The sequence below is a fragment of the Schistocerca piceifrons genome, chromosome X (genome assembly GCF_021461385.2).
Source record: "Schistocerca piceifrons isolate TAMUIC-IGC-003096 chromosome X, iqSchPice1.1, whole genome shotgun sequence".
Classification (NCBI taxonomy): domain Eukaryota; kingdom Metazoa; phylum Arthropoda; class Insecta; order Orthoptera; family Acrididae; genus Schistocerca; species Schistocerca piceifrons.
In genome coordinates, this window is record NC_060149.1 from 213,551,742 (window position 1) to 213,571,745 (window position 20,004).

Here is a 20,004-nt window from a genome sequence, read left to right on the forward strand (position 1 = left end):
TATTTAAAGGTTTCTTCATCTTCTTCTGCTTTCTTTGTGGCCTCTTTCGGTTTCATTTTTAGTGCCCTCTGTATTTGTTGTGGAGAGTACCCATTGTCTTCAAACACTCTTTGTAAGTGGGAAAGTTCATCTTGCAGACTGCTTTCGTCAGAAATAATATGCGCTCTGTGAGTCAAAGTTCGAAGAACACTCATTGTCTGGGCAGGATGGTGGCAGCTATTTGCACATAAATACAGATCGGTGTGTGTCAGCTTCCTATACACTTCATGTCCCAAAGTGCCATCCTCTCTGCGGCGAACCAGAACATCCAAGAATGGAAGGCATCCCTCCTTTTCAATTTTCATTGTGAACTTTATTTGATCATAGAGGGAGTTCAGATGTCTTAAAAAGTCTCACAAGTTGTCTTCACCATGGGGCCAAACTACAAAGGTGTCATCAACATACCTCCAGAATACCGTGGGTTTCAAGTCAGCAGATTCAAGCGCCTTCTCCTTGAAGTCCTCCATAAATAAATTGGCCACCAGAGGGGATAAGGGACTACCCATGGCGACTCCGTCCATCTGTTCAAAAAATTCGTTGTTAAATAAGAAATATGTGGAGGTCAGAACATGTTTAAATAAAGCTGAAATCTCTTTGTCAAAACTTCTTTCAATAAGTTGTAGAGATTCTGGAGGGGAACCTTTGTAAATAAAGCCACCACATCAAAACTAACTAATATATCAGACGGGTTCATTTTCAATGATTTCAGTTTACTAATGAAGCCAGCCGAGTTTCTTATGTGGTGAGTACATTTTCCCACAAGAGGCCTCAACAATTATGCCAGATGTTTGGCAACGTCATAGGTCAGAGAGCCTATGTTACTCACTATGGGGCGTAGAGGAACATCTTTCTTGTGGACCTTTGGTACACCATAAAGTCCTGGAGGCACCGGACCACTTGGTTTCAATCTCCGAACAACTTCTGGTGGAAAGGGAGAATCATTCAGAAGCGAAAAAGTTTTCTTTGCCACTCGATTAGTGGGATCCCTGCTGATCTTCCGGTACACGCTATCACTCAATAAATTGTACATTTTATCATGGTATTCGTCCAGAGGCGAATGATTCTCTGAATGATTCTGAATGATTCTCCCTTTCCACCAGAAGTTGTTCGGAGATTGAAACCAAGTGGTCTGGTGCCTCCTAGACTTTATGGTGTACCAAAGGTCCACAAGAAAGATGTTCCTCTACGCCTCATAGTGAGTAACATAGGCTCTCCGACCTATGACGTTGCCAAACATCTGGCATCATTGTTGAGGCCTCTTGTGGGAAAATGTACTCACCACATAAGAAACTCGGCTGACTTCATTAGTAAACTGAAATCATTGAAAATGAACCCGTCTGATATATTAGTTAGTTTTGATGTGGTGGCTTTATTTACAAAGGTTCCCCTTCCAGAATCTCTACAACTTATTGAAAGAAGTTTTGACAAAGAGATTTCAGCTTTATTTAAACATGTTCTGACCTCCACATATTTCTTATTTAACAACGAATTTTTTGAACAGACGGACGGAGTCGCCATGGGTAGGCCCTTATCCCCTCTGGTGGCCAATTTATTTATGGAGGACTTTGAGGAGAAGGCGCTTGAATCTGCTGACTTGAAACCCACGGTATTCTGGAGGTATGTTGATGACACCTTTGTAGTTTGGCCCCATGGTGAAAACAACTTGCAAGACTTTTTAAGACATCTGAACTCTCTCCATGATCAAATAAAGGTCACAATGGAAATTGAAAAGGAGGGATGCCTTCCATTCTTGGATGTTCTGGTTCACCGCAGAGAGGATGGCACTTTGGGACATGAAGTGTTTAGGAAGCCGACACACACCGATCTGTATTTACGTGCAAATAGCTGCCACCATCCTGCCCAGACAATGAGTGTTCTCCAAACTATGACTCACAGAGCGCATATTATTTCTGACGAAAGCAGTCCGCAAGATGAACTTTCCCACTTACAAAGAGTGTTTGAAGACAATGGGTACTCTCCACAACAAATACAGAGGGCACTGAAAATGAAACCGAAAGAGGCCACAAAGAAAGCAGAAGAAGATGAAGAAACCTTTAAATCGATGACCTTCCTGCCATATGTAGGTAGCCTCTCATCAAAAATAGGACGCATTCTCGGCAGACACAAAATAAAAGTGATTTTTCGTCCTCCACCTAAGACAGCTGCAATCGTGGGCTCCGTCAAAGATGATTTGCTGCTCCGAAAATCTGGAGTTTACAAAATTCACTATGAATGTGGCCTTTCTTACATTGGACAAACAACTCGTACTGTCCAAGAAAGATGTACAGAACACCAGAGGTACACACGACTTTTACAACCTAACAAGTCGGCCGTGGCAGAGCACTGTATTGATAATTGTCACAGTATGTTGTATGATAACGTCGAAATTTTGGCAACTACATCGTCATTTTGGGACTCGATAGTAAAGGAGGCAATTGAAATTCGCTTGACAACGAACTTAATTAATAGAGACAGTGGTTTCAATCTTGATAAATCCTGGAATCTGGCACCTGCTGTAATAAACTTGTAAAGACGTCGTCACAGTGCAGCTCACAATGATATATCGATATGCCAACAAAGATCAACTGCGGAGTCATAGATACAACTCGCGCATTATGCACGTCTCTGCCGCTGACCAACGGCTCTGGCGCATTTGCATCTGTGGCCGCATGCGCAGTCGCACGATACAACAGTATAAAGGGGCGAAGCAAGCACTGGAGCGGCAGTCTTGAGGCTCACTCTGAAGATGGCTGAACGTTTTACAGCCAAAATATTAGAAGAAGAAGGAGATTTCTTGCAGCTGCACACCCGAAACTTAATGGAACAGTCTTTGCGCTGCCAAAACCTGAAGATTCATATCCAGTAACAATTTTACCATTTATATACTTAGTCCTAATTATATACAGTTTTTAAGACAATTGCAACCACTGAGTTGTTTTACATTCTTATATTATTTGTGAAATCTGAAAATCAGTTCTGAACTTCCAAAATTTTTCATCAACTGAATTTATGTATTTTAGTTTTTAAATTGACTTTTTGCCATATATTGCATCTGCAGCACACTGATATGAATTTAGTCCATTAGGTATGTGACTTGAACCTGCTGATGTAGTCAGTAGATTAAATTTGATTAGATACACTTCTTTTTCTATAGATTCATATTGAAAAGAGTCTCAAGGAAGTAGGACATGCCGTAACACTAGAATACATAATACAATTTACAGAAAAAAGGATATGCTTATGTCCTTTCCACTGATCCTAAGTGAAATACTTGCCATAGATGTGGAATAAGTAACAGAACCTTAAACATATATTCATTTAAGTGCCAATACCAAACTTTTTGTGTTGTGGTATGTCACATCATATTTGCACAAACATGGATGGATCAGAGCACTGACAATATTACTTTTGCTCCTGTATTATTTTTTTCTTAAATTTAAATTGCTGGGGCATACTGCTCCATAGCATAGGCCAAAATCTTTATCAGGTTGAAAGGGAACAGTCTGCAATGCTAACAAATATAATGTTCAGAGAAAATTATGATTCTTGTTATGGTGCATATGTAATGCATATCGGGTTTTGATGAGTGAGTTATGTCCATAATTTTTATCATGTTGTGGGTGAAAGTTGTGGCAGTACTGGCCAGTAGGATAAAACAGTGGGATCAGCTGACTGATTATGAGTTACCAAAACAACAACTATACATTTATTTTTATCATAAGGAATGTGAGAAAAGATAACGAACAGTTTTCAGACACAGATTTTAACTTGATGTCATACAAGCACCATTTCCTGTAGATCAAATGCTTCCTGACCACAAATACTTAATGGTGCCAAAGGAATTTAAGACCATGAGAATAATAATTAAAATAATGTATTTACAATCAGTGCCATAGTAGAGAACAATGAAATAAGGTAAATAATGGTACAGCAAGGTTAAAAGCTTCAAATATTCTTATTGAATCTTGTAGAGCAAATGTTTAACACACATAATTGTGAAGATGAAGAAGAGTAGCTTCATCTAAATCTGTATCTACATATTTACTCTGCAAGCCACTGTATGGCCCAAGTGGAGGGTACCTTGTATCTCTACTAGTCATTTCCTTTCCTGTTCTGCTTGCAAATAGAGTATGGGGAAAACAACTGACCAAAAGCCTCTGTACAAGCCCTAATTTCTCTTATCTTATGTTTGTGGTCCTTAGGCAAAATTTACATTGGTGGCAGTAGAATCAGTCTCCAGTCAATTTCAAATGATGATTCTTTAAATTTTCTTAACAATGTTCCTCAAAAAAGAACATCGCCTTCAGTCCAGGGTTTCCCATTTGAGTTTCAAAAGCATCTCCTCATAACTTGAATATTAAACAGACCTGCTGGTAGCAAATCTACCAGCCCAGCTCTGAACTGCTTCAATGTTATCCTTTAATCTGACTTGGTGGGGATCCCTAACACTCCAGCAGTAAAGAATGACTCACACAGGTATTCTATATGCAGTCTCCTTTATAGACAACCCACATTTTTCTAAACTTCTTCCAATAAACTGAAGCTGACAATTTGCCTTCCATACTACAGTCCTTACATGCTCATTCCATTTCACATTGATCATACAATGAAGGTTTTCACAACTGGATGTTTCAGCTGCCAAGAATTCTTCCGGGTTGTATGGCTGTGGTCCATGGAACTCTTTTATCCCTGATGTTTCATCCAAAGCTACATTGGACCTCTTCAGAGGTGCTCCTGGTTGTGATGAGTCTTGCTGACTCAGCACAACCAGGAGCACCTCCGAAGATGTCCAACATAGCTTTGAATGAATAGTCACGGATAGAAGAGTTCCGTGGACAACAGCCATACATCCCAGAATAATTCTCGGCAGCATTTCATATTGCTTTGCAACATCACTCCAATATATTTAATCGATATGACAGTGTGAACTAGCGCATTATCAATGCTGTCTTTGAACATTATAGAATGGTTTCTCCTACTCATCTACATGAACTTACATTTTTCTACATTTAGAGTTAGCTGCCATTTATCACACCAACTAGAAATTTTGTCTAAATCATCATGTATCCTCCCAGAGTCACTCAATGATAACATTTTCCCATACACCATAGCATCATCAGCAAACAGCTGCAGATTGCTTCCCACACTATCCATCAGATCATTTACATACATAAAGAACAATAAAAGACCTATTACACTTTCTCTGGTGCACTCCTGACAATACCCTTGCCTCTGATTAATACTCACTGTCAAGGATAAGGTACTGGTGTCTATGACTTAAGAAGTCTTTGAGCCACTCACCTGTCTGGGAACATACACTGTGTGCTTATACCTTAATTAAAAACCTGCTATGGGCACCATGTCAGATACGTTTTGGACATCTAGGAATATGGTATCTACCAGTTTCCCTTAATCTGTGGTTTGCAGGAGATCATGTGAGAAAAGGGCAAAGTGATTTTTACACAATCAGTGCTTTCTAAATTCATACTGGTTTGTGGACAAACTCTTTTCTGTCAAGGAAATTTGTTAAGAGATGCATTCAACGTGTAATGCAACACTTTTTTCTGAAAGTTTTTTTTCAGGATTCCAATACATCATGTTATTCCCAACTATTTTGGCTACAAAACTCTATTTTTCTACATAATCTTTGTTCAATATGATGAGCTTATGCTACCTTACTGGGAGGGCTTGTTTGCCTGCATGGTGGCACTCTATTGTTCAATGTCAGAGTCAAAGTCTTGCATCATCAGAACCTCCCCACCATCGCCATACTGTTTTTCACATGGTGCATGCTTCATTGGGCCACACAGATGAAAACTGGAAGGTGCAAGATCCAGGCTGTAGGGTGGGTGAGGAAGAGCAGACAAATGAAGTTTTATGATCTCTGGTCAGGTGTGAGGCCTTGCATTGTCATGGAGAATGGGAAATTCATTTTCATTTTTATGGTGATGAAGACACTGGAGCCATTTTTTCAGTTACCTGAGGCTAGCATTATATACTTCCAAGTTGATCATTGCACCATGAGGAAGGACATCAAACAGATAACCCCTTCAGAGTCCCAGAAGACCATCGCCATGACTTTACCAGCCGAGGGTGTGGCTTTGAACTTTTTCTTTGGAGCAGAGGTGGTGTGGTGCCACTCCACAGATTGCTATTTTATTTCCAGTTCCAAGTGATGAATCCATGTTTCATTGCCTGTGATGATGTTCAACAAAAAATTGTCACTATCAACCCAGTAAGGCACAAGCAATTCTGCACAGATAGTCTTTCATTGCTCTTTGTCAACTTCTGTTAGGTGGCAAGGAACCATGTGGGCACTCACCTTTGAGTACCCCATCTGGTGGATGAGTGTGTCAGCACTGCCAACAGATATGTCTAGTTGTGCTGCAAGGTGTTTGATTGTGATCCATAATTCACCTTAAATGAGAACATCCATATATTCAAACATTGCAGGAGTCACAGCTGTGTGCGGCCATTCGGCATGCAGGAGATCAGACAGGTTTACGTGATCCTACTGCTGTGATGGCAGACAATTTGTCCAATGACTCACTGTGCTTTTGTTCACTGTCAGGTCTCTATAGACATTCTGCAAGTGCCTATGAATATTTATGATGCTCTGGTTTTCCACCAAAAGAAACTCAGTGACAGCTCTCTGCTTGGAACACACCTCCATTACAGACGACACTCTGAAGGCCACTGCTGGTCTATTCCTTTACCTTTCTTATATACAGGAGTCAACTGCACTTTTTTCAAGTCACTTGGGACTTTGAACAGGTTGAGAGATTCATGATAAATTTAAGCTGAGTAAGGGGTCAATGCCAAAGAGTTCTCTTTATGAAACTGAACTGGGATTCCATCTAGACCTAGCAACTTATTTGTTTTCAACTCTCAGTTGTTTCTATATTTGAGGGATGCCAATTACTATGTTCTCCATAAAAGAGCCTGTGTGGTGATGGTATGTTTGTACAATCCTCTTGCTTGAATGATTTCTTAAATGCAAAATTTACGACTTCAGATTTCCACTTGCTCTCATCTTTTGCTTACCAGACTGACCAACAAATGGCTGTGTAGAAGCCTTTGAACTATTTAGTGATTTTACACAGGACAAGAATTTTCTCAGGGTCTTGGTAAGATCTTTTGCTCAAGTATGACAGTGGTAGTTGTTGTATGCTTCATACAGTGATTTTTTTACAGACATTCAAATCTCTACTAACTTTTGCCTGTAATCATTTGCACATTCCCATTTAAATGAGAGTGTGAGAGTCTTTGCTGCTTCAGCTTTTTCTGAATTTTGTTATTAAACCATGGCTGGTCTTTTCCATCTGTAATGTATTTACTCAGCACATACTTCTTTACAATCCATTTAAACTTTGCTCGTAATTTTTCTACATCCATCATACCAAAACTAAATGATGTCCATTCATTCTCTAATTGGAGTGCTAACAATCACTCATCTGCTTTTCCTAGCATAAATACTCTCATAGCCTTCTTGATGGATTTGTTATCTTACTAACAATCATCATTATGATGGCATCTAGAACATTATTTCCCCTCTCTATACTGCCTCTGTTGATAAGGTCAGGCCTGTTAGTAGCTGCAAAGTCTAAAATATTTCCATTGAATATGGGTTGCCTAAGTAGTTGTTCAATGCAATTTTTGGAAAACAGAAGTATTTAGAAGACTGTCTGTCCATACCACCTGTAGTGGATACATAGACATCTCAGTCTGTACTCAGTAGATTAAAGACACCTCCAACTAATACCATATGATCTGGGTATATTCTTGCTACTGAGCATAGACTTTCCTTGAATGATTCTACAACTTTTATGTCAGAATCAGGTGGCTGGTAAAACCATTCAGTAATTAACATGAGTCCACCTAGGCCTGCTACTCGTATCCAAGATAACTTCACACTCAGACTCAAATGCGATCTCAATAGACACAATATTTTTGTAGGCAGCAGTGAATGCTACCCTCCTGTATCATCTAATCTGTCTGTTTGATAAACGTTCCAAGCCTTGATAAATATTTTGGAGCTTTCTACTTTGGGTTTCAGCCAGCTCTCAGTTTTGATAATTATTCAAGTGTGACAACTTTCCTGTAAGGCCATAAGTTCAGGAACTTTGTTATGAATACTTTGACAATTTGCTGTTAAAGTTTGGAGCATTCCTCAGAAGACTTCAGACTACCAGCTAACCTAAAAAAAATTAAAAATGCACAGTCAAAAAGTACTCTGTTTCCCAAGTAGCTGCTTCCCCTGTGTAGTGCACACCTGACCTGTCAAGGGATTCCTACAACTCTCCACCACATAATGCAGGTTCATATCCATTCTTTAGGCAATGCTCAGATATGGCTGACTTGTCAAGCTCCCTCTGTGTAATATATCACTTGCACTCACAAGGGAACCTCCCCACCACACCCCCCTCAGATTTATATATAAGTTGGCACAAAAGATAAAAACTGAACACAGACCAATCGAGAAAACAGGAAGAAGTTGTGTGGAACTATGAAAAAACAAGCAAAATATACAAACTGAGTAGTCCATGCGTAAGATAGGGAACATCAAGGCTAATGTGAGCTCAGGAGCGCTGTGGTCCCGTGGTTAGTGTGAGCAGCTGCGGAACGAGAGGTCCTAGGTTCAAATCTTCCCTCCACTGAAAAGTTTAATTTCTTTATTTTTGCAAAGTTATGATCTGTCCGTTCATTCATTGACGTCTCTGTTCGCTGTAATAAGTTTAGTGTCTGTGTTTTGCGACCGCACCGGTAAACCGTGCGATTAGTAGACGAAAGGACGTGCGTCTCCAATGGGAACCGAAAACATTTGATCGCAAGGTCATAGGTCAACTGATACCTCCAAGGGAAAATGCGTCTGATATATTGTAGACGACACTGGTGACTGCATGTGCGTCACATGACAGGAATATGTTGTCGACCCACCTAACTTGTACACTTGGCGAATGGGTAAAAAGATTCTTCTACCTTACCCGATACCGGTTTTCTTGTGGATGTGATAATCATTCCCAAAAAAATGATGAAAACATAAGAGTTTGTCACATAAACTGAAAATAAAAGATTAAAATTTTCACTGGAGGGAAGACTTGAAGCAAGGACCTCTCGTTCCGCACCTGCTCACGCTAACCACGGGACCACAGCACTCGTGAACTCACAGCAGCCTTGATGTTGCCTATCTTGCGTATGGACTACTCAGTTTGTACATTTTGCTTATTTTTTCGTAGTTCCACACAACTTCTTCCTGTTTTCTCGATTGATCTGTGGACAGTTTTTCAAGGCCTATCCACTGTGCCAACTTATAACTAAATCTGAGGGGGGCACGATGGGGAGGTTCCCTTGTCAGTACAATCTTCTTCAACAGTGTAAATAGTTTGAACCATATAGTTTCTGCGACATTTGCAGGAGACACCATACACTCCTTTACCAAGGAAATGTCCACTCCATTAAAAATGGAGTGGTCATGAAAGCTTTCCTTGGTCCATTAAAATGGTGTCAGGAATTCTGTATAGTTTTACTAAGTGATACACAAAGGTTTTCACTATGGTCTCTGCCATCATATCTGCGATTGGTACTGATCAAAGTGATCAATAATTGACAGACTGTATTTATTATCTTGTTGAATCTGATGAAAGGGTACCATAATATTCAACACAATGATCTAAAATGGCCCAGAATTTCCAGCACTCTGTGCACACAAGAGACAAGCATGTATGTATCTCTCCATGTCACGTTGTTGACTTTGCCACCAGTAATGGCCAACAGTTTGAGCATTAGAGGTGCATCTTCCACTATGTCAGGCATGAATGCTGTCATGAAATTGGCAATAATACAGTGCTGTAGCCAGTGCCTTAGGTATCACTAACCAATTCCTGAGGGGATTTTTCCATTGCAGTATATTATCTTTCAATACAACATCCAAAAGAATAGTATACTGCTGACAACTGGTGTCCTCTCTTTGTGCCTCTTTCAGCTCCACAATAAGCACCCCATCTGTTTGCACTATGTAGAGTTTTCTACTTAATGCTTCTGCATGTTGATGAAGTTTCCCCAGATTATGATATGCATTGTAATCATACTCACTCAACTTGCATGCCCAGCATGTTAAATTTCTGCTGGGGTCTTTCAAATTCAATATCCACAAAAGGGCACAAAATGGCCAGTTACCATTGTGAACTTCCTGCTATATGAATAGCATTTAAAATAATGAGGTCAAAAGACCAAGGCCAACAGTTCCTTTGCCACTGCATTGCAATTAATTCAGTGTTACTGAATTGTTGAGATGAGTAACCATTCGGTTTCACTTTGCCATTCTTTCCTGACTTGGAATGCATCCTACAGCTAAATCAGGTATACCACATGCCAGTATAAACTGCTTCTCAAAGTCAGGGTACATTAGCAAGTATGGGACTTGTCAATGCATCTTTGAGCTGTTGCATTGCAGTCTCAAATTCTACAGTCCACTCTAAAGTTGTTCATTTTTTCAACAACCTGTCAAAGGTTTACTTAACAGCATAACTCTTGAAATGATGATAATATACCATCCAAGAAAACTGTGCAGTTCCTTCACATTAGTGGGTGCAGGGAAATTGCCTTTCACCACCATTAATCATGGATCTCATTTTACCCCATCTAAACCAATAATATGTCCCAGGTACTGAACCTGTGACTCTGCAAAGAACTTTTTTCTAACTTTAAACTCAAGTGTGTGCCTTGTACTCCTTGGCAATATTCTTCTTAGCTGTTCAGCATGCTCCTCAATTTTTCTGAAGAATACAGTAATATCATCTAAATAAACCAGGTACAGTGTTGGTTTCAGACCTCTTAACAAGAAGTCTACAAATCACTGAATTGTGGCAGGCATGTTCCTTAGACTGAAAAGACACTCTCAAGAACTCATATAACTTGTAGGACACTAGAAAAGCAGTTTTTCAGCCTACCTTATGGTGCAATAGGAATCTGATAATAGCCTAATTTCATATCAATAGTGGTTAAATACTAACCTATCCAAGGTTTCATTTATATTGGATGGGAAAGGGAGACTTATTTATCAGGTGTTGTGACTTTGTTGACTGCCGTTATATCAACACAAAGGCAACAGCAAGACTTAAAAAGATTTGATAGTGTTTCTCTACTATTGATCTGGCACTCCTGGTAAGAATTTTGTGGTATGTTAAGCCAGTGGCTGGAAAATATTGCCTCTCCTCAAACAACCACACAAATTGTTCTAACACAGGAGAAAAAAAGACTTCAATCTGATTCTGAAAAATGTGAAAACTTTTCCTGGAAGTGATTTTTGAGGGGTGGCATGATTATATAAGCTTCTTTTTATGTCAACGATTTCTGAATCTCACTCTTCTGAGATATCTTGCCTCACATCAGAGATAACTCATCATCCAGTATCTCCTGTATACTAGCCAGTATAATTTAACATGGTTTTACATCTCTCACTCCCAAGTTTTCTAAGCAAATTGGGGCGTATACTTTCATATTCATGATTTTGACCCAACAAAGGCAGTCTATGTATTTTATGTGAACCTGAAATCTATCGTGAATGTCATTGTGTGTTAACAAGCCAATCAGAAAGCCAGTTCCCTTAGGCCCTTGGATTCTGGCTGCATCCCAAAGAAACTAAGAGGTTTTACAGTTCTTCTGAGAGCACTGAGAGATGGCTGTTCTGGCTCCACTGTCATTTCTATGGTTAGATCTTTCCTTGTTTTTAGATTTTGGTGTCCACTTTGGTCTTCATTCACTCTACTTGTTTTTCTTTTGGGGACATGGTGATGGTCATCATTGTGTGCAGGGATTGACATAAATTGCCTCACTTCTTCATGCAACAGTGCTAAATAGACTGCTTTGTATAAAGAGGGTGGTGACTTTTCCAGCAATTTGTGGACTAATGCTGCAGGTAAATACATACACTTTGGCTTCCTCTAAAAATGCATTACATATTGTATCTCTGCCTAATTAATAACTTTGGCATGAAATTATTCTGATTCTGTCATCAAATGCCTCAATATCTTCTCCTTGGTTTTGGCAAAGGGTAGACGACTTTTTGTAATAATTACTCACTTCCCTCTTATCAGTATACTGCTCTGTTAGTACCTACACCAGAATTTAAAAATTTCCAATGTTCTTCAGTGCCTCTTATGACTCTACATATAAATGTTTGCCACCCAATAACTTCAGGTGCACCACATTTAACAGAAATTCCTCCAGTCACAAACACATGTGAACAATGTCATGGATATTTTGAAAAGAAAAAAAAAGGTTCCTTATTACCAACAACTGTGATTGTACCTTTGATAACATCTCCACTAGGATGAGATTTTTACTTATCATCATGTCCACCAGCCCCTCAGAGCCCTAATATTCTCCTCATCACTTTCTTCCATTCTGCTATCTGGTTTTATGCATGAGATGGGCAGTCTTTTATCGACTGGAGCCAAGGTTATTAATACCATTTTGTAAAACAGAAAAACCACGTCCTCCATTCTAATGCATAATTTCACCAAAGAAAATATTTTGTTCATCTCTTGGTCATGATGCCCCTTCAGTTAGTATCTGGAAACATCGCCAGGCTGTGGCTAAGCCATGTCTCTACAATATCCTTTCTTCCAGGAGTGCTAATTCTGCAAGGTTCGCAGAAGAGCTTCTGTGAAGTCTGGATGTTAGGAGACGAGGTACTGGTAGAACTGAAGCTCTGAAGACGGGTCGTGAGTCATGCTTGTGCAGCTCAGTTGGTAGAGCAGTTGCTCACAAGGCAAAGGTCCAGAGTTCGTCTCTGTCTGGCACACAGTTTTAATCTGTCAGGAAGTTTCAGTATCTATAGTACTTGGAATACCAACACTTATAGCAGTTATGATGAGGCATGGTGCGCTGTGACCTGACACAATGTGTGAGGGGCAGTGGCATGTGACAGTGGGGCAGTACACATTGTGCTACGGTAGATGTGAGAAGCTAGACCCTGCAAGCATACTGCTGCCATGTGGTAATGGCATGCGTGGTGGAGAGAGTGACCTGTATTGTAGTGAGGCTCAGTGTGGCCCTCAGTGCTGAATGTTGAACCCTCAGATGGAGCACACATCCACAGTAATTAGATATAATTATTGGTGGGTGGCTTGGCGGCCACAGCACGATCAGTGCACGCAAAATAGCCTGCAGTGCCAGAAACTTAGCTATTCACAAGGCCACATTGCAGTGGGGCACCAAGACAATGGGGCCAGCCATTCTGCCATGCAGCAGCTGATGGGGCAGCACTGGCGGGTGATGTGCTTGCAGAATTCTCTTGGTGTGATCAGATAGCAGCAAGGCTGTGGTAGGTGGCAAGTGCATCTACAGCAGGGCCATGTTAATGTGTACCTTGCAGGCAGGCCACATGGCAGCATGAGTCTAGCATGTGACAGTGCAGCCAGACTTTACTTGACATGACTCAGCATGTTATGGAGAATAGCAGTGGCTTGGTGACAGCACCTGGGCACAACTGCTACAGTGTAATGATTGTACAATATGTCGCAGCTCCTGGCCCACTTGTTGATAGTGGGTGACAAGAGCAAAACACATCCAACACAGGAAACAGGCTCACAACACCCCATAGTGTCAGTGGATGAATTTGGGCAGCACCAATCTCTCACAAAAATACTCTGTCTGCAACCATGGCAACATAACAACTAATCTTATTTTGTGGGTAACTGCAGCTTAAGTAATCCATATTTTATGAATAAACCACTTCCAGCTGTATATTAAGCTTTATCTACAGGAACATGACCAGTCGTGTGATATCAAATCACTTCCTCATATGTACATCTGTACAAGATACAAAATAATCAGTCAACATTATGATCCATGGACTTCTGTCCTAATAATCTAAGCCTTATGCATCTGGTATATTTTGTTGTATCTATTTTTTATGGTGAAGTATTTTATAGTTTGCATGGTAGTGTTGTTAACATGGAGCCCAGTCATCTCATGATATTTGGATATGTGCAGAAATGTTTATAACTTTCCTCACTTTTCTGCATGATGGTGCTAGTGTCCTGTGCCATCACACATGGGTATGTTGATTAGGGTGTCACCCTACATGGAGATGTAGTTGGAGGGATGCTGTACACCACTTCCTGGTATGAAGTAAGTTTTCTTAAGTGTCAGACTTTGAATGTTACTTGCTGGGACTTTTTCTTATGTTGGTCTTATCACTGCAACTTAATGTGGTTTTAACATATCAGTTTTTCAGCTGGTGAATTTGAGCTCTGATGCCCTGCTTATTGTTGGTAAGAACATTTTATTTTGAGATGGTTGAGTGCACTTCCTTCCCATATTATGGGATAAATATTTTACTCACATGTAAGTGTTTCATATTGGTTGTCATATGGCTTAGATTATTATGAGAGGTGTCAGCTTTGGTTCATAATTTTGACTGATTTTCTTTTTGTATCTTGTTCAGATGTACACCTGAGTAAGCAATTTGATATCACAAAACCAGTCATGTTACTGTAAATAAAGGTTTATATACATCTATAAGTGGTTTGTTCATCAAACATTGTAACCTGTATTTTGGAATCCAGCTGCAAAACCCAAGACACCACAAGATGACTCAGATCCTGATTCTTATACTAGCTGTTCAGGATGTGAGGTGTCAGGACTTACAAGTGGGCATTCAAAAAGTCCTTTCAGATAAGAACAGCCAAATTTGCTAAGAAGAAGACATGCTGTAATTCATGATATGTGGTACTCAGTGCTCACTTAGAGAAGGTGTGCATGCTTTCATTGGCTTGGAAGAGCCTCATGACGCAATTAAGATGGAATGATAGGACCGAGGGAGGACTGCACGTTACCAGGTCAGAGGCTGAAGGCAGATAGATTCCATCATGTGGAACATGCTCTGCTTGCAACCTCTGAAGACATATGCAACATCCTCCCCCATATCCAGCTGGTGGCTTACTGTAGACAACGCATGCTAGTGTGCCTCACCAGCAGTATTCATCATGGAAACTATGATTTAACCAGCTACATAGGCCATTTCTGGAGCTCGAGTCAGGGATGAATCCTGTGAACAAAGTAAAAGAGAATCCTATCAATCAGTGTCCCCAATAAACTCCTCCAAATGAGTGGCCACCCACAAATTTCAGTCTTTCAGTCACTGTCTGTCTGCAAAGGTAATTAAATTGGGGGGAGGGCCATTATCAAGTCAGCATTTTTGGCTGAAATACTATCATAAACAAACCAACTGGATGACAGGGTACAGTCAGCTGCATTGATGTTTGGTAAACAGAAACTAAACAAAATGTGACTGTCTGTTCAGTCTGTATTTAGCTATAATAAGAGGTTATTTTGTAGTCTGGCACCCCATGACAATTTGTAGAGCAACTGTAGACATCTGTCCAGCACGATCTCTTTGTATAAAAGTAAAATGACTGTATATACATCAACATACAGTGAGCACAATTGTTTCCTCATTAACATCCAGTATTGTCAATATTCATGTACAATAAACAAAACAGCCCATGATTAACTAGTAAAAGATAAAACTACTATGTTTTTTCAGTAGTACTCAAAGACACCTGTATCGTAGAAACTGACTCAATTATTATTTTCCTATTATATGTGTGGCATTTGAGTAGTAAGTTCAGTATTGCAGTTCATGTTCTGAAAACCAAAAGACATATACAACACACATAAAACTATTAAATAAGTATTGTGGTAGTAGTGGGACAGTGCAAAAATGGTTTAATTCATATTTAACTGGAAGAATGAAGAAGGTTGAAATTAATGGTACAGATAGTCTGCAGAAATCGGCAGAGTTGTCTAACTGGGGAGGTATCAAGAATGGTGTCCCATAAGGGTTCAGTCTTAGGTCTCTTATTGTTCTTAATATATGTCAAGGACCTGCCACTCTAAATTCATGAAGATGCAAGGCTGGTTCTTTTTACTGATGATACTAGTATAATAATCACACCCAAAAAACAAGAATTAACTGAGGAAATTGTAAATATTGTCTTTCAGAAAATTATTAAGTGGTTGTGTGCAAGTGGACTCACTAAATTTTGAGAAAACACAGTATATAGATTTCTGTGCAGTAAATGGCATAACACCATTGATGGATATAGATTTTGAACAGAAGTCTGTTGCTAAGTCAGAATATTCAAAATTTATGGATGTGTGCATTGATGATCAATTGAATTGGAAGGAACACATTGATGATCTGCTGAAACGTTTAGGTTCAGCTACTTATGCTATTAAGGTTACAGCAAATTTTGGTGATAAACATATAAGCAAATTAGCCTACTATGCCTATTTTCATTCATGGCTTTCATATGGCTTCATATTTTGGGGCAATTCATGTATTCATTGCACAAAAGCGAATAATCAGATAATAGCTGGAGCCCACCCGAGATCACCTTGCAGTCATTTATTTAAGGAGCTCCAGATATTCACAGTACCTTCACAATAAATATATTCACTTCTGAAATTTGTTGTTAGTAATCCATCCCAATGCAAAAATAATAGCTACAACAATAGGAGAAATGATGATCTCCACTATTCTGGCTTAAATCTGACATTGGCACAGAAAGGGTGAATTATGCTGCCAACAAAAATCTTTGGTCAGTTTCCAAATAGCATTAAAACTCTGACAGATAGCCAAACAGAATTTAAAAACAAATTAAAAGAATTTCTGAATGTAATGTAATGTAATGCAAGAATCATGGGCATTATGTACCTTATACACTCTGGGATGTGCTTCAGAACAACTCATTCAGTCTTTATAAATTACAGGAACTGTGACCTCCTGCTTTAGCTTGATACTTACAAAATTTGTGAGTTATTCTTATTCATTTATGATGAAAAGCAGAACTGTAACACTGTAAAACTTTTATTAGTTTTTTATGGTCTTTTGCTCTTTGAAATATTTTTTCCAGGCATACTACTTTCTTTTTTATAGAAATTACACGCAGTGTGCGTGTGCGAGTGTATACCCATCCTTATTTCCCCCTAAGGTAAGTCTTTCCGCTCCCGGGATTGGAATGACTCCTTACCCTCTCCCTTAAAACCCAAATCCTTTCGTCTTTCCCTCTCCTTCCCTCTTTCCTGACGAGGCAACCGTTGGTTGCGAAAGCTAGTATTTTGTGTGTAAGTTTGTGTTTGTTTGTGTGTCTATCGATGTGCCAGTGCTTTCGTTTGGTGTGTGTGTGTCCATATATATATATATATAAAAAACAAAGATGAGGTGACTTACCGAACAAAAGCGCTGGCAGGTCGATAGACACACAAACAAACACAAACATACACACAAAATTCAAGCTTTCGCAACAAACTGTTGCCTCATCAGGAAAGAGGGAAGGAGAGGGGAAGACGAAAGGAAGTGGGTTTTATGGGAGAGCGTAAGGAGTCATTCCAATCCCGGGAGCGGAAAGACTTACCTTAGGGGGAAAAAAGGACAGGTATACACTCGCACACACGCACATATCCATCCACACATACAGACACAAGCAGACATATTATGTCTGCTTGTGTCTGTATGTGTGGATGGATATGTGCGTGTGTGCGAGTGTATACCTGTCCTTTTTTCCCCCTAAGGTAAGTCTTTCCGCTCCCGGGATTGGAATGACTCCTTACCCTCTCCCATAAAACCCACTTCCTTTCGTCTTCCCCTCTCCTTCCCTCTTTCCTGATGAGGCAACAGTTTGTTGCGAAAGCTTGAATTTTGTGTGTATGTTTGTGTTTGTTTGTTTGTCTATCGACCTGCCAGCGCTTTTGTTCGGTAAGTCACCTCATCTTTGTTTTTATATATAATTTTTCCCACGTGGAATGTTTCCTTCCATTATATATATATATATATATATATATATATATATATATATTTTTCTGTTCTTGCTATTTAATGTGCAGTACTGGATTGTCATTGTGCGTTTTCATTTCTTCAACTCTCAATTTCATACTCACAGCATTTTTTTTGCCTTCCTTTATTGCATGTCCAGTTTCAAAATCTCTTTTGATGCTATGCAACTTATCTTTATCTTCATACCAGGTGAAATTAGTATACTTCATATATCTTGGAGAATTTGTGTAACAGAAATGTCTTTTGATAAAACCAATAATAAGTGTCTGTTCAGAAAAAATAATTTCTTAATTTTGTGTTCTTATCACATGATGAGTCACATTATTTGTCTACCTGTCAACTTTGAAATGGCCTTCCAACATGTGTACCATGTGTTTTCAATAAAATTTTGCTAAGCATTTACTGTTTGTTTTTGTCACTAGGCAGGTAATGCTTATTTTGTAGCTACTGTAGTTTTAAGAGATTGAGTCATGACAGTGGTATTACTGGACATTTTTTGAAAGACATCATCAATGACTTAACTGTTGAAACTACCTATCCAAAATGTTTTGTACGTCTGTGAACCCTAGCAATAGAAAATTAATATTGGGCTGCTGCTTCTCAGAAAATCTATTACATAATGACCCTGACTCATTTTCCTATAAAAATGGTATATAGAACTGATAAAAATGTCTGCGTAAATGTAATTCCTATTTTATGCAACAGATTAGCCAATCAGTCACAAGAATAATGTTATAGGACATAGATATATGATATTCACTATTATAGGAAGAAGAAAAACTTTCACTACGTCTCGTACACTATGTGACCAAAAGTATCCAAACACCTGGCTGAAAATGACTTAAAAGTTCATGGCACCCTCCTTCAGTAATGCTGGAATTCTATATGGTGTTCACCCATCCTTAGCCTAGGTGATAGCTTTCACTCTCACAGGCATACGTTGAATCAGGTGCTGGAAGGTTTCCTGGGGAATGGCAGCCCATTCTTCATGGAGGGCTGCACTGAGGAGAGGTATCAATGTCAGTCAGTGAGGCCTGGCACAGAGTTGGTGTTCCAAAACATCCCGAAAGTGTTCTATAGGATTCAGGTCAGGACTCTGTGCAGGCCAGTCCAGTTCAGGGATGTTATTGTTGTGTAACTACTCTGACACAGACTGTGCATTATGAACAGGGGCACTATTGTGTTGAAAGATGCAATCGCCATCCCCGAATGGCTCTTCAACAGTGGGAAACAGTTGCCACTACACACACAGGCAGATGATGTTCATGAGGTGTTCACCATCGGATTGTCACATAGTGTACCGTGATTTGTCACTCCACACAATGTTTTTCCATTGTTCAGTCGTCCAATGTTTACACTCCTTACACCAAGCAAGGTGTCGATGGCATTTACCGGCATGCTGTGTGGCTTATGAGCAACTGCTCGACCATAAAATCCCAGTTTTCTCACCAGCTGCTTAACTGTCATAGTACTTGCAGTGGATCCTGATGCAGTTAGGGATTCCTGTGTGATGGTCTGGATAGATGTCTGCCTATTACACATTACAACCCTCTTAAATTGTTGACAGTCTCTGTCAGTCAACAGACGAGGTTGGCCTGTACGCTTTTGTGCTGTACGTGTTCCTTCATGTTTCCACTTCACTATCACATTGGAAACAGTGGACCTAGGGATGTTTAGGAGTGTGCAAATCTCATGTACAGACATGTGACACCCAATCACCTGACCACATTCGAAGTCTGTGAGTCCCGTGGGGTGCCCCATTCTGCTCTCTCACAATATCTAATGACTGTTGAGGTTGCTGATATGGAGTACCTGGCACTAAGTGGGAGCACAATGCACCTAATATATATGCAAAATGTATGTTTTTGGGGTTGTCCAGATACTTTTGATCACATATTGTATACAGGGTGTCCCATTTATCTTGACCACCCTAAATAACTGTGTGTCCAGATGAAAATTCCAAAATGTTTCAAGCAAATGTTCTTTAGCTGTCATGGGGACATCAATCAGCATGATTGCCTTCATTGCAGCTTTGTTTTTTTACAAAGATATGAACAGTGGCATGACTTTTTTAAATGGCACCCTGTATTTGTTATGCAGTAATTCATTTCCTCTCCTAA

General features: G+C 39.7%; 1 protein-coding gene across 2 annotated transcripts in view; it reads left to right on the forward strand.

The window, feature by feature from the left end:
* Positions 1-20,004, forward strand: part of LOC124722101 (arrestin domain-containing protein 2-like) — a 219,647-nt gene that overhangs the window by 133,210 nt on the left and 66,433 nt on the right. The window lies entirely within an intron of this gene.